Raw genomic sequence first — 12,495 nt, 5'->3', positions numbered from 1 at the left:
TTAAAAAAAAGTTGTGCAGCAGGATACCTGCTTCTTCTAAATCGCAGGACCCTGGCCATGACATTTTTTGTGATGGAAAAACATACTTTTGCTTTGAGACTAGTGTCAGACAAAATAGATAAATGTTGGAAAGTATGACTGAGTTTATCCACTCATATAAACCAGATTTCAAGTAAACGAGCATCAGTAAGAACCCCTGGTTCTCTGCTACACACTCCTATAGGCTTCTTGTGTGTTTGGTTTTAAAAACAAAAGTGTGTTGACTTTCTACCAAAATAAAAGGTAAGTTTCAACAACTAAAAGACACTGATTGGTGTGAGAGTAGGCGGGCAACTACAAAAAAAAAAAAAAAAAATTCAGGGGCTTTCTGAAACTTCCTGTGAATTTCATCCTTTTCGTTCTCGACTTCACTGTGGCCTTGAGATTCACAGTGAAACTTTTGAGGAAACTTCAAAAGCACAGCCAGACTTTTGTACCATAAAAAACTCCTGCTGCTCGACTCTGATAGCACTCACATGATATCGCTCTCGAGTGCCTCTTTTTTTTTTTATTCTCTCAATTGGTTCAATCACTTTCCTCTCTCTTTCCGAGACTGTGAGGAAATTAGGCATCACTCCACTTTTTCTGCCTCTCCTCACTCACTCCCCCCTTACACTCTCTCTCTCTCACTGACTCTGAGAAAGTCAGCGTGGGCGTTCAGGCTGCTGGAGCCTCGTGTGAAAAATGGTCCCACCTCTTCTCTCTGGCACTGACTGCAGGCTTTCCTCATGCTGCTGTGACAAGGACACATACTGTACATCCTGATTTCCTGAGACACTCAAACCTCCAGACTTTTCTTCCTGTACCTGTTCCTCTTTTCACTCTTGTCATAACATCACTTCTGTGCTACGGTGGCGACATTTACAACGACCGAAAGGTGTCTATTTGATGCAGGCCTCCGGTAGTTTAACAAACCGATGAGCTGCCAGCTGTACACGCTGAATAGACAACGGACACGCACACATAAACAGTTTAGACTAGCTCACAGATGCACCCTAAAAGACATAATGGGGTTTTTCACCTTTCATTTTGCATCACTGATCTTTGTAAACCACAACGAGACAGAAACCGGGGGAGAGGAAACAAGGGAGAAAAAAAGGAGGTACATGCAGAGACTGTGGGCGGCAACACAGCTGTGCTTGTGTGTGTTCATTTGTGTCTGTCTGTGTGTGCGTGTGGTAATAGCATTAGAGCTCCTCTGGCCTCATGTGAATTACATTTCCAACAGAGGTCTGCTTCTGTGCTGGGCCCGAGCCCAGGAAGACAAACACACACGCACACAAACACAAACACATATACACACACTTAGACACACAATGAGCAGAGGAGGCAGGGAATAGTGATTTGTGATGGTTTGCGATTCCCCCAACCCACAAAACACATTATGTGGAGACAAACATGCACACAACTGTGCCCTCTAACACTGTAATGAGGATACGTTTTGTCTCTTCGTATCCCGTTTCAGCTCATTTACAGCAAAGTGGGGAAGTAAAGACTTTCAGATTCTTCCAATAAAGCCTATGGATTTTGTAGCACTTAATCAATTATTTGTTTCGTCCCTCCATCACTGGTTTTAATCTACACAAGTGACTATGTCAGCTGCCGGTTAGGGAAAGATTTAACATTTTTACAAGAGCACAGCTTGTATAATTATCAGGTCAAGTTGCAAGAGATTAGCTGAAGAAAAAAAATGTAAAAAAATAAGTCTTGCTAAAAGACATTTAAGCACTTTTAATTCCAAGTTTATTCCACTCTGTCTCAATTAAAACATTTGCAGAGGTAAAGGTAAAAAATAAATAAATACATAAATAAAGACCTTCTGCTAACTATAATCTTTGCTGTAGTGATTAACTGCTGTTAGCAAGTAATTCAGCTAACGGCCAAGCTAGGACTGAGACTGTGTTTAAGACAAGGAGATACAGTACAGAGGTGATTTACAGCAGACAGGAAGTATGCGGCAGAGGAGCAGGAGAGAGCAGAGACCACTGGGGATCATGGAAAGACAAACTAAGACTGTTTTGGTATGTTTTAATTCAACATTAAAGAAGTTACAATGGAATTAAGCTTGCCATGGTTTGGTAAAAAAAGACAATCTTGATTTCTGGTTGTATTTTTCTTTTTAGTGTGACATTGACACTTTAAACAAAACCATTATGCTCATATAAGGTGCCTAACGGTCAAAATGAACAATAGATGTGGAATACAATGACTAATCAAAAAAACAAAAATTGTGAAAATCTTGGTGTGTTTTATACTTACATTTGTACTCGTGCAAAAATGCATATTATTTCAGCTGACAACAGTTTAGTGTCAATAAATGCAGCAGTACAACCCTCGAGTAAAGTTTAAAAGCGACGCTGTCGTACTATTTTCCAAATGATCAATTTCCATCCAAGTGAGCTGTGTGCAAACATTTTAAGCTTTCCATTTAAGGCACTGGATACTTAAATGTGGATTGGGTGTATGTTTCCCTCAGTGAGGCTGAATTTAGGTCGGGAGGTCTGTCATACACTGTAATAGTAGAAATGTGGATGTAACACTTCTGAGAGGCTGTAGCGAACAGATGTTTTACAGACAGCAGTTTAAAATGTCCATAAACACTCCTGAACTACCATTTATAGTCAAATTCAATCACTCAGCAGGCTGATAAAAATACAATACAAGCTGTTATTGTATTCAAAATTTGTAGTTTTTATAGTTTGACACCTCGTTACAAATACAAAAAAATCTTGGATGGAGACCGAGCTACTGTCTGCGTCACCCCCTTTTCTCTTTACTTTCCATTGTTCCAGAGACAGACCCTGTTTCTAATTACTCTTACTTCCCCTGTTACGTAAAACACACAAAGACACACACGCACAAAGACGCATACAAGCATGTGTCTGCACTCTCACAAACGCCGGGTTGAGCCTGGAGGATGCAAAAGCAAGAAAGCAGAGGGAGAGAGTCCTCGCCTGCTCTCCTAAACAAAACATCAGGAGAGGTGCAGTGTAAAGAGAAAACAAGGAAAAAAGAGGAGGAAGACAGGAGATGTGGGTGTTTGGAGAAAGAGGGGAAAAAAGCAAAAGGGGAGGTGAACTCGGGGGAGAGGGAGAGAGAAAGGGGGAGTTCAGGAAAGAGGGAGAGCCAAGGCTTTTAAGAGGCTCTTGGTAACTAAGCTAATGGGTTCTTTTATTCCTTGTTTCTGTCGTTCATTCACACGCTCCTTTTACACACTCTGTCGCTTCGCACTAGCTTCTGTCCTTAATGGAGGAGGAAAGAGGGCAAAGAAAAGCAAACATGCTTGTTTCTATCACCGCTCGAGTGTATATTCCTCTATTCAATTCTTATTTGGTACACAACAGTCAGTGGTGTATCAATATTTAAGTGGATGAATCATTTTCATGCTAATTCAACATTTAAGTCACATTTTCCAAGCAAAACTGATAACATTTGGTGATATATTGATATGTGGTTTTGATATTTTTCCTTCATCATGTGTGACAATAAACTGCCTGAGATAGTCGCATATAACAAGCTATCTAAATACATAACCTTAAGCACTGAAAGATTGACAGGGATTTTTTATAAATACTTTCATCCAATCAAATTCCATTACAATGAAAAAAGTTGTTTCTAATCAGGTCATCTGATTTTTCATCTCTTTCATTTATACCTTTCGAAGTATGTTACACGAAGAAGTTCAGGTACAGAACACCACAGGAAACACTCCTCTTCACAGGAAAGGGAAGTGACTATATGAACACTAGAAAACTCTCAGAAGGTTTTCTTTGGGTTTTCACACATTTGAAGACAAGAACTCACTGAAACCACCTACGCAGCACTGTTGTGGTCACGTCTGCAAAACGTGTCAAGCACAGGATGGGAATCGAGAAGAGAACCGGTTCCAAGCGGTCCAATCCTTCAGAATCGCGTGCCTCTGAGCTTACCAATACATTTTATCAATGGCAACATATTTTTCTGTCAGTAGTGCGTCACATTAAACTAGAATGTTCTTATGATAAGAACCAGTCATGGCAGAGAGGAAAAAACAGTCCAGAGCTTAATTTTATGAAAAAGATGACAACAGCGATAGTTGTGATGGTTCTAAAATGATCATTTTAAGTACGGGTGCAAACACCAGCAGTATGCTGAAACATCTGTCTCCAGAACATGGGCTAACATTTCAGGAATGCCATGTATTTGATACTCATGATGCTCACTTGAACTTCTGTCAAAGGGTCAACTAGTTTCAACTTTGCGGACAGATTTAGTTGTAGCGTTTTCATACACCAAGCTCAGACATCGACCCACACTGGTTTTATTGATTTCACTCGGTTTTATCTATTGTTGATGTATTACAAATGCCAGTTTACAGTACCACACTCCAGAGCTTTAAACTCTTTTGCCCTCAGAATTGCATACACAAATAATTACTGCTCCCACTCCTTCCATTCTCTTTCTACCTCTCTATTCCCTTCGGTTTCTGACTTCCTATCAGTCAGAAGAGTAAAACAGCATGACTGAGCTGGCCAGTTTCCTGTGAACGCTCGACTTCCACTGCCACACACACACACACACACACAGGGCGTTGCCCCCAAAAAGCCCAGTGCCGACTTCACAGACCCCCTTCAGGGTGCAACCAAGTCATGTGCGCTCCCAGACACATTTCTTCACAATGACTTGACTTGGCCTAAAATGACTCGAGGATGCCAGGGCAGTTACTGGGCAGGGGGAGAGAGAGACAGATGGAGAGACAATGAAAAAGATTAGAAAGGGAGAAGAAAAGAGATTAAAAATGCCAGCGGAGGTAGAAAAAGCACCGGAGAGGTAGATGTGGGTAGAGAGGGATGTATTTGTTAGTGGGTCTAACCTACTTTCTGTCTCCTGGCTGAATAAGTCAGCATCGCTGTACTTCCCTGGCCCGCTAAATAATTCACACACACAAACACACACACACACACACACACACACACACACACACACACACACACAGAAACACATTCTCTTTCTTGAACTCAGCAGTGAGAAGTGATTGGAAAAAAATATGCTCTTCCTGCAGAAGCGGTGGGCGAAAAAAGGTTAACGTGTATGTGGCCAGGAAGTGTGATGGGTGTCGAGAGCTAGTGGCAGAGAGGCTGTACTGACGGTCACCTTCCATGCAGACACACACAAGCTAAAATAGGTCACCTCGTACAATGCTCTCAAAAAAAAAATCCATGTCCCGCGCTGCGAGCACGCGGGGAGAAAAGATGCGCTGCTACAGCACAGCGACTAAAAGGGTCTGTGGGAGTGTGTCGCTTTGCCTCTGATTCTCGATTCAATAAGGCTGATTGATGTTCTCTCCGCCTTCATTTCTCTCTGTGGGCCATTCGAGTCCCAAATCAGCAAAAAAAAAAAGCTGCAAAGTCATGTTTTGTTCCAGCACCAAGCGTTTTGAATGCATCATTGATTCACTGAATGAAGAACTGTGAAGTTGTGAGTGGAAGGGGTTATGATATAAACAGCAGAATAAAATTAATAATTTAAAGATTGTTTAATGCACTTATTTGCCTTTTCCAAAGAGTTAAATGTGAATATTGATACCTCTTTCACGTCTACGCCCATAATATTTTGGTGAAGCCAACTTGCCGATCGGCTTAGTTTAGAATAAAGATTAAACCAACAGAGACTACAGGAAGTTGGCAGGAGATAGTCTGGCAGTTGACCAACAGGACAACTAGGACTGACGTTTTTATACTTCCTTTTGTAAAAATCAAATAAACGAGATTTGCTCAGCAGCTTCTGGCATTAGCTTCATATTTAATGTACAGAAATGTAGGGCTGGCTGTCCAACTGTGACATTTATTGCACCCACCGAATTGCCTCGATACCATTTAGTATCTAAAAATGTCTCAGTACTACCAAGTTTCAATACTTAAGGACTAAATCTCATCAGTGTCAGTGATCCAATAAGCATGCAGCATGTTCGCTGTGCCAAGTTCTAATAGTGCTGATGATTGGCTGTCTTGAGGCACACATGGAAAAAAACACTGGATTACACCCAGAGAGGGGGGCTTTAATGTTAAAACACTTTTCATAATACTGGTAACGAAATAAGTATTGTTCAGCAACTGTTATCAAAGTCAAAGCATCAATACTGGGGCCATTTTTTTTAGCGATGCAAAACCTGTACAGACACTATCTCCCCATCCAACCCTCTACAAGAGCACAAATAAGCATAATTCTCAAAATGTCACACTTTTCCATTGATTGTTTCGTTGAGAAAAAATATCAGCGTTTTTAGGGGAATGCATCAGCCTGTCAGGTGTATCCTGTTTAGTTTATAAGAGCTAGCTAATGAAGCCTGGTCGCTAAGGAAATTATGTGAAACCCCACCCTGACTGCTAGCATGAGTCAGGGGTCCGGACTGGTGTGTGTGTGTGTGCATGTGTGTGTCACCTCCTCATTAGCCCAAGATCCTGACGAAGATAACGTCCGACGATCATTCGCCAGGCTGTATACGTTCATGCAAACATGTACACACATTGTGCAGTCATTTCCACTTTATGGCTACTGGCTAATATAGGTCAGTGGAGCACTGATAGCATGAGTGGCATGAAGGCTCACTCACTACACACATGTAGGGGTGTAACAGCACATCATTCACTGGCACTAAGCAGAATGTGCTTTCCTGTTATTAGCCATCAGGCTTCTCTTTGTCTGTCACTCTTTCATTGTCGATCCTCTAACCATCTGAAACACTTATTCTGTTACGCAAGTCACACATGCAAGCAGTTCAAAGCAGAACGTGATGTTTAAAATAGGAATCCCCGAAAGAAACTAAAACGACCTAATGATGAACAATGACGCACTAGAATCCTAGAAAGACTTTTTTTTTAAATTCAACTACAACTGCAGAAATGTGTTAAAAAAAAATCTGCGTCTTTGTCTTTGTGGCGACACACGCATCTATTCGTGTATGTGGTGGCTGATGCGGTCACACTGACCCCAGGAAACACCTGGCCTGGGCTGAGAGCACCCGCTTCAACCAACTTTTTTAAACCACCGTCAATTCTGGGTTCCCACTTCCTTTGTCACCCCCAAAAAAAAAAAAAAACTCAGCCTTGCATGTACAGTAAGCAGAGCCATACCGTATGCTGACACACACAGGAGAAGCTACTCATGCAGCTTCCTTTAACAGTGAGTCAGTGATTGCCCTTTCTCAGCAGACAAAACAAAGCGGACAGAGACAAATAAAAGCAGGAGAGAGGATGTAGTGGGGAAAGAGATTGAGGGATAGTAAGAGAAAACAGATGAGCATTGAGTCGAACTCTGAGATTTGGCCAAAAATAGACCATAACCAGAGGACCGCGTTAAGCCTTATATCCGCATTTATCCAATATAAATCTGAGTTGAAACTTCTGACCCTCACGCCACATTTTTAGATGAGAAACTGACAATTGATTAGTTGATGATACAAAAATAGGTACGAAGACGCAATTACAGTATATTAAGCCATTAGTTGTTTTATTTTCACTCAGGGTTTGACAGCTGCGTAGCTAAGGTTTCCTTGAGGCACTGAACCTCAGTAGTGCTATTCTGCAGCTGACCACAATGTGACTCTCCCTGTGAAGTCTGAAATGACATCATTTTTCACAGCATGACTTCCCCTTTTTCATGTTTATCATTTGCATCATTGAAATAAGCTTCAAATAACAAACAACCTCTTGAATTTACTGCATAAGTTCAAAAACTCTACGTTCGTCATCAATAGGGACATCTTTACCGAAAGCACTGAGAGTTGGGCGCACTTCTGGAGCCCAGACACACGGATGAAGAGCTTTGACTTGTTTGAATGTTTTTTTAAAATTGTTGACTTGTTGTACTAAGCAAACATAGTTAACATTTACCGGTATTTGCCTGGTGGTAATTTCCCGCTCTGGATGGAGGCCTGCTGCAGGAAGCAGATGTGGACAATAACGGCATATAATTCCAATCACTGGGGGACAGGAGCTCAGTGTGTGTTTAGCAGTAGTGTGTGCCTGGAAACTAATAACTTCCCTGCTCAGATATTCACAGCTCGTATGTAGGGTCAAACCGGTGACCTTTGTGGTGTTATACACTCTAACTCGATCCCCAGTATGACATTTTTGTGTTTGTTTACTGATATAATAATTGAATACACTACAGGTGTCCTGTCCACCTCAAGGACACTTCAGCCAGGTGGATGCTCTGTGTGTGTGTGTGTGTGTGTGTGTGTGTGTGTGTGTGTGTGTGTGTGTGTGTGTGTGTGTTTATGTTGATGTGTGTGTGTGTGAGCTGCCAAGGCCAAAATGACTCCTCCATGTAGCCATTTCCTCTCAAGTCGTGTGTAAGTCGTGTATTACACACACAGGGGCATTACTGCATAATTTCCTGAGTGTTTGAACGTGTGGTCTCCTTATCTTGATCGATAAAGTTATTCAGCCTTGTTGGTATGTCAACTAGCTTTCATCATTTCAAGTCTATACACACACACACCCACACCCACACATAAACTTCGAGCGGAAATATTATGTTGCTTCTCTTCTGAGAAATACCCAGCTTAGGGGCAGGAGGCTGCTTTCTGGGTTAAGCTGTGGGGGGCGGGTGAGAAAGAAGGAGGCCTGTGACACCAAAAGAAATTGGGAAGTCTTGTTACAGTAACATGAGACGGGCGCACAGTGGTTGCCACACACACACTCGCAAAAACAGCAGCCGACCCCTGCCATGTCCCCCCCCGCACCCACGAACACAAACAAGCTAATAAAAACACACAGCCACACAAACACACATCAGGCTTCTTGGGGGTTTTTTTGGCCAGGGATGGAAGATGGCGGAGAAGGAAACCATCGAGGCAGATCTTACCATCTATCAACTCAATGAGTGGTACTGCCGGTACCTACTGCTGCATGTTCAAATCAAAAGCATTCAGCCTCTGAAACACATGCTGGCAGTTATCACAAAATAGTCATCGGAAGTACCGTGTTTGTGAGTGAGCGCTTGCCAAAATTATTCCTTAAAAGTTTGTCGACAGAAAATTAGGGCGCTTCCCATGTACAGAGGCCTTGTCCTTAATACAGCGGCACAGGGTTCAGGAGAGTAATGCAGCCAGTAGGAGCAACCTCTGTTAAGCTGTTATATGAGCAGCAACAGGCGACAGGCTGACCACCTCCAACTTCTCCGCTAAAGTGTCCACCGCTACTCCCCTTCATTAACATTAACACATTCTTTATCAGGTGGGTGACACCAGATTTTGGGGCTGATAGTGACACTTTTTAGTAAATAAATTCAGATGTTGACATATCAGGAAGGAAGGCATGATATTTCACAGTTAAACAATAAACTTTATTGTCCAAAATGACATCAGTTCAGCAAAACAAAACATTGAACTTGGAATTCAATAATTATGAATTACATTTAGCCTGTTTTTCTTCATTAGGTTTTGTAAAAAGCAGTTTTCATATCAGCAATTACTGGATTACTGGAATAATATTGGTTAACATCGCATTTGGATTAAATCCGAAATGTTGCCCTTTTTTTCTTTTTGCTTTGACCACAAATCCATCGTCTTGTCAGTCAGCTCTTCTTTATAGGAAAATAAAGCGTCCTTCAAAGCCTCTGTCGTCCAACAAGGTTTTGATTTTTGAAAGAAAAAAAGGGCAAAATGGCAGTTGGGGCAGGTAATGTAATCATGGTTGCCCAACACCGTGGGATAACATCAGTAATAGTAACTACAACAGCAAGCCTTACAGCCAGTATGTGTCAGTAGTATGGTCAAATGACAACACAAAAAAGGACAGACTGTACGAATCACTCCCCTCTGTTGATGCTCAAATGATTAAGCGCATCATTTTCTTAGATACATTTCCTGAAACCTAAAGCCCCAGACTTCAGAGTCTGCCAAATAAATGGTCTGGGCTGAGCTTCTCCGAGCCCCTCAAGCTATTCTCCAAAACACTGACTGACGGATGGTGAGTTGTAAAAAAAAATATGTAACAAGAGACACCATAAAGTGCTCACTTCCACACTGATCACCAGAGAGGGAATCTTTAATCTTTTTTTAAAAACACATTTTAACAATGTGGCTTCACTGGCTGTTCAGAAAATACACATCACTCTGTGTACATCAGTATACTGTCTTAAAACCTGGACTGTCCTTTCATCATTTTTACAATTATGCACACAATTTATCTGGTCACAATTTCCCCGCCCTTCAGTCATCATGACTGTCTCAGCCGAGTTAATCTGAGACAGCTCAGAACAATTTCTGACAAGTCCAACCTCCTCTTGAAAACACACTATGTGCCGGCACCAGCCTGTCATGCTGTTAGGCACAAATGGGGTCCTTGCATCGGTGACCAGTGAGGTGTTAGTGTGTGTTAGTGTGTGTGTGTGTGTGTGTGTGTGTGTGTGTGGGCTTGTAATACATGGGGCATAAAGGCTTCCAGATCATGCGCTGCAGGCTCGGATGTGTGTGTGCAGGCACTTACAATATGCACACATAGACACACAAAAAACTCAAAAAGGAGAAGGGGAAGCCCCCTGGTGTCAGTGGAAACTGTTACCGCAAACAAACACAAACTCACAAGAACATAAATATGCACACACACACACACACTAGCATGTTGGCCATTGTCACATCTCATTTTCTTGCCTCCCCATGAGTGTTTTATGTCTGCCTGACAGGACACGTGTTTAGAGAAGCGTGTGTGTTTGCACTTTTTCGCTTTCTTTGATGTGTAGTTCGGGAGTAATCTGCTTGCAAAGGTGGGGCAAGAGCTCGCTCACACAGACACACACATCACACACACAGAAGCTGATCTCCCATGTCTAAAACCCTGTCTAGACTACAATGCTGAGTCCGGTGTTCCCAAAAGCAGATAGGGAAACAGTTTGAAGGTTGGTGTGATGACACAGGTAATGTAACTGATCACACACATCGTTCTTCTTGTTTCCAGCCGTGTGGTATTTTTCCTGTCTTCACACCGTGCTTCTTCTACACCTCCCCTAATTTCTAGCTCAAAATACTTTGTAGCTAAATTTTGCTGAACCTGTGAAATGATTTTTACACCTCTATAAAACACACCTTAAGCGTCTCATCCCATCTCATACATGGTCCGAAATATATCCAGGCATCTGTTCATATACAGACGTCTGTTCATTCGCCATATTGGGGCACCTGGCATGTTAACAGACGCCAAAATTGCAATGTGCTTTAAGAAATCTGTTCCCAGTTCCAACAAATTATATTGTGCATAAGTTAAATTCACATGTGTGTAACACGATGAGGCATTTTGGGTTTAGGTCTTCTGTAATAGCTTGTTTCTACCGAGCTGTGCAGCACAGTAGTTACAGAAGGTTTCTCGTTACGCAGAGGTCATAAGATCAATCCCTGAAGCTTGTGTGTCTATCAACAGCTGTGTATTCAATCAACCTGACCTTGAGCTAAACTCAACACCTTCCTCAATTTACGCCGAGTACAACTGTCACCCAAATACTACCATATAAGCTTTGCATGTAAAATTCGCTAAAAGTCCTAAACAAATCGAGAAGGTGAGTCAGCCCAAAGACGAAGCGTCTCCCTACAAACTCTGCACTCTTCTCTCTCTTTGCCCAAATGAAAGTCTTTGTCGAACACAGACCCTGTCTCTGCCCACAGGAAGTGACACATCACATCTGAAGTGCCAAATGCTGTCACGGTCCGAGACAGCAGGCAGTCAGTGCTCCGCCCATAAAATGCAATGCCAGATTTGTGAGTCAGCAGATTAACTTTGGATAGGTCTGATCAACCCCCCCAATCCCCAAAAAAGGTACGTATTTGCACCTCGTCCAGTTATTTTTAATATAATTGTCAAGATCAGACAATTCAATTATGGCAGGAAATGCCGCCCACGCTGAGCTTCTACCTCTAGCTCAACTTGACAAACTTCACACGAGCAAATTCACACTGTCACACTGTAGAATCTAATATGAAAGAAGCGATCCCTTCAGCTGATTTCTTTTCTAACAGCAGCCAGTGGCTTGCTGGGTGGTTTGTAGTCAGTCATGATGCAGGACTCTACAGATGTCACTGTGGGTTGTTATATGTGCTTTTTTTGGTCAATATGCCAATCCATATCGCAGTGTTCACACAGCTTTTCAAAAGAAAAAATGTCATCACTTTCATTGTACCTATACCAACAATTTCCTGATCTTGAAATGTATATTGTTAGTTACCAGAGTTCTTTGATTCCCAAAACAATCAAAGTTAATTGTCACTTTATTTTACAAGCTGTCCTTCTCTAAGTTTGATTGTATGTTTTGATTTTGATGATTTAATTCTTGCTCATTTTGAGAAAACAAACCAATATGGAGACAGGATTGTTGTAGTCGATATATTCCAATGTTTTTGGTGTACATTAATGAGTGTGTAGATCAAACACCAAATTTAGTTGAGAATCCAGCATTTCTGGTCTTCATATTCTAGTTTTGTCT

At 41.8% G+C, this 12,495-nt stretch overlaps 1 protein-coding gene across 3 annotated transcripts in view; it reads right to left on the bottom strand.

Annotated features, from left to right (window-relative positions):
• ptpn12 (protein tyrosine phosphatase non-receptor type 12) overlaps positions 1-12,495 on the bottom strand; it is a 48,907-nt gene that overhangs the window by 31,623 nt on the left and 4,789 nt on the right. The gene's annotated exons all lie outside the window — the stretch shown is intronic.

Source organism: Acanthopagrus latus, chromosome 14 (genome assembly GCF_904848185.1).
Source record: "Acanthopagrus latus isolate v.2019 chromosome 14, fAcaLat1.1, whole genome shotgun sequence".
Taxonomy (NCBI): domain Eukaryota; kingdom Metazoa; phylum Chordata; class Actinopteri; order Spariformes; family Sparidae; genus Acanthopagrus; species Acanthopagrus latus.
Note: the sequence above shows the minus strand (reverse complement) of the source record. Positions and strands in the feature narration are given on the sequence as shown.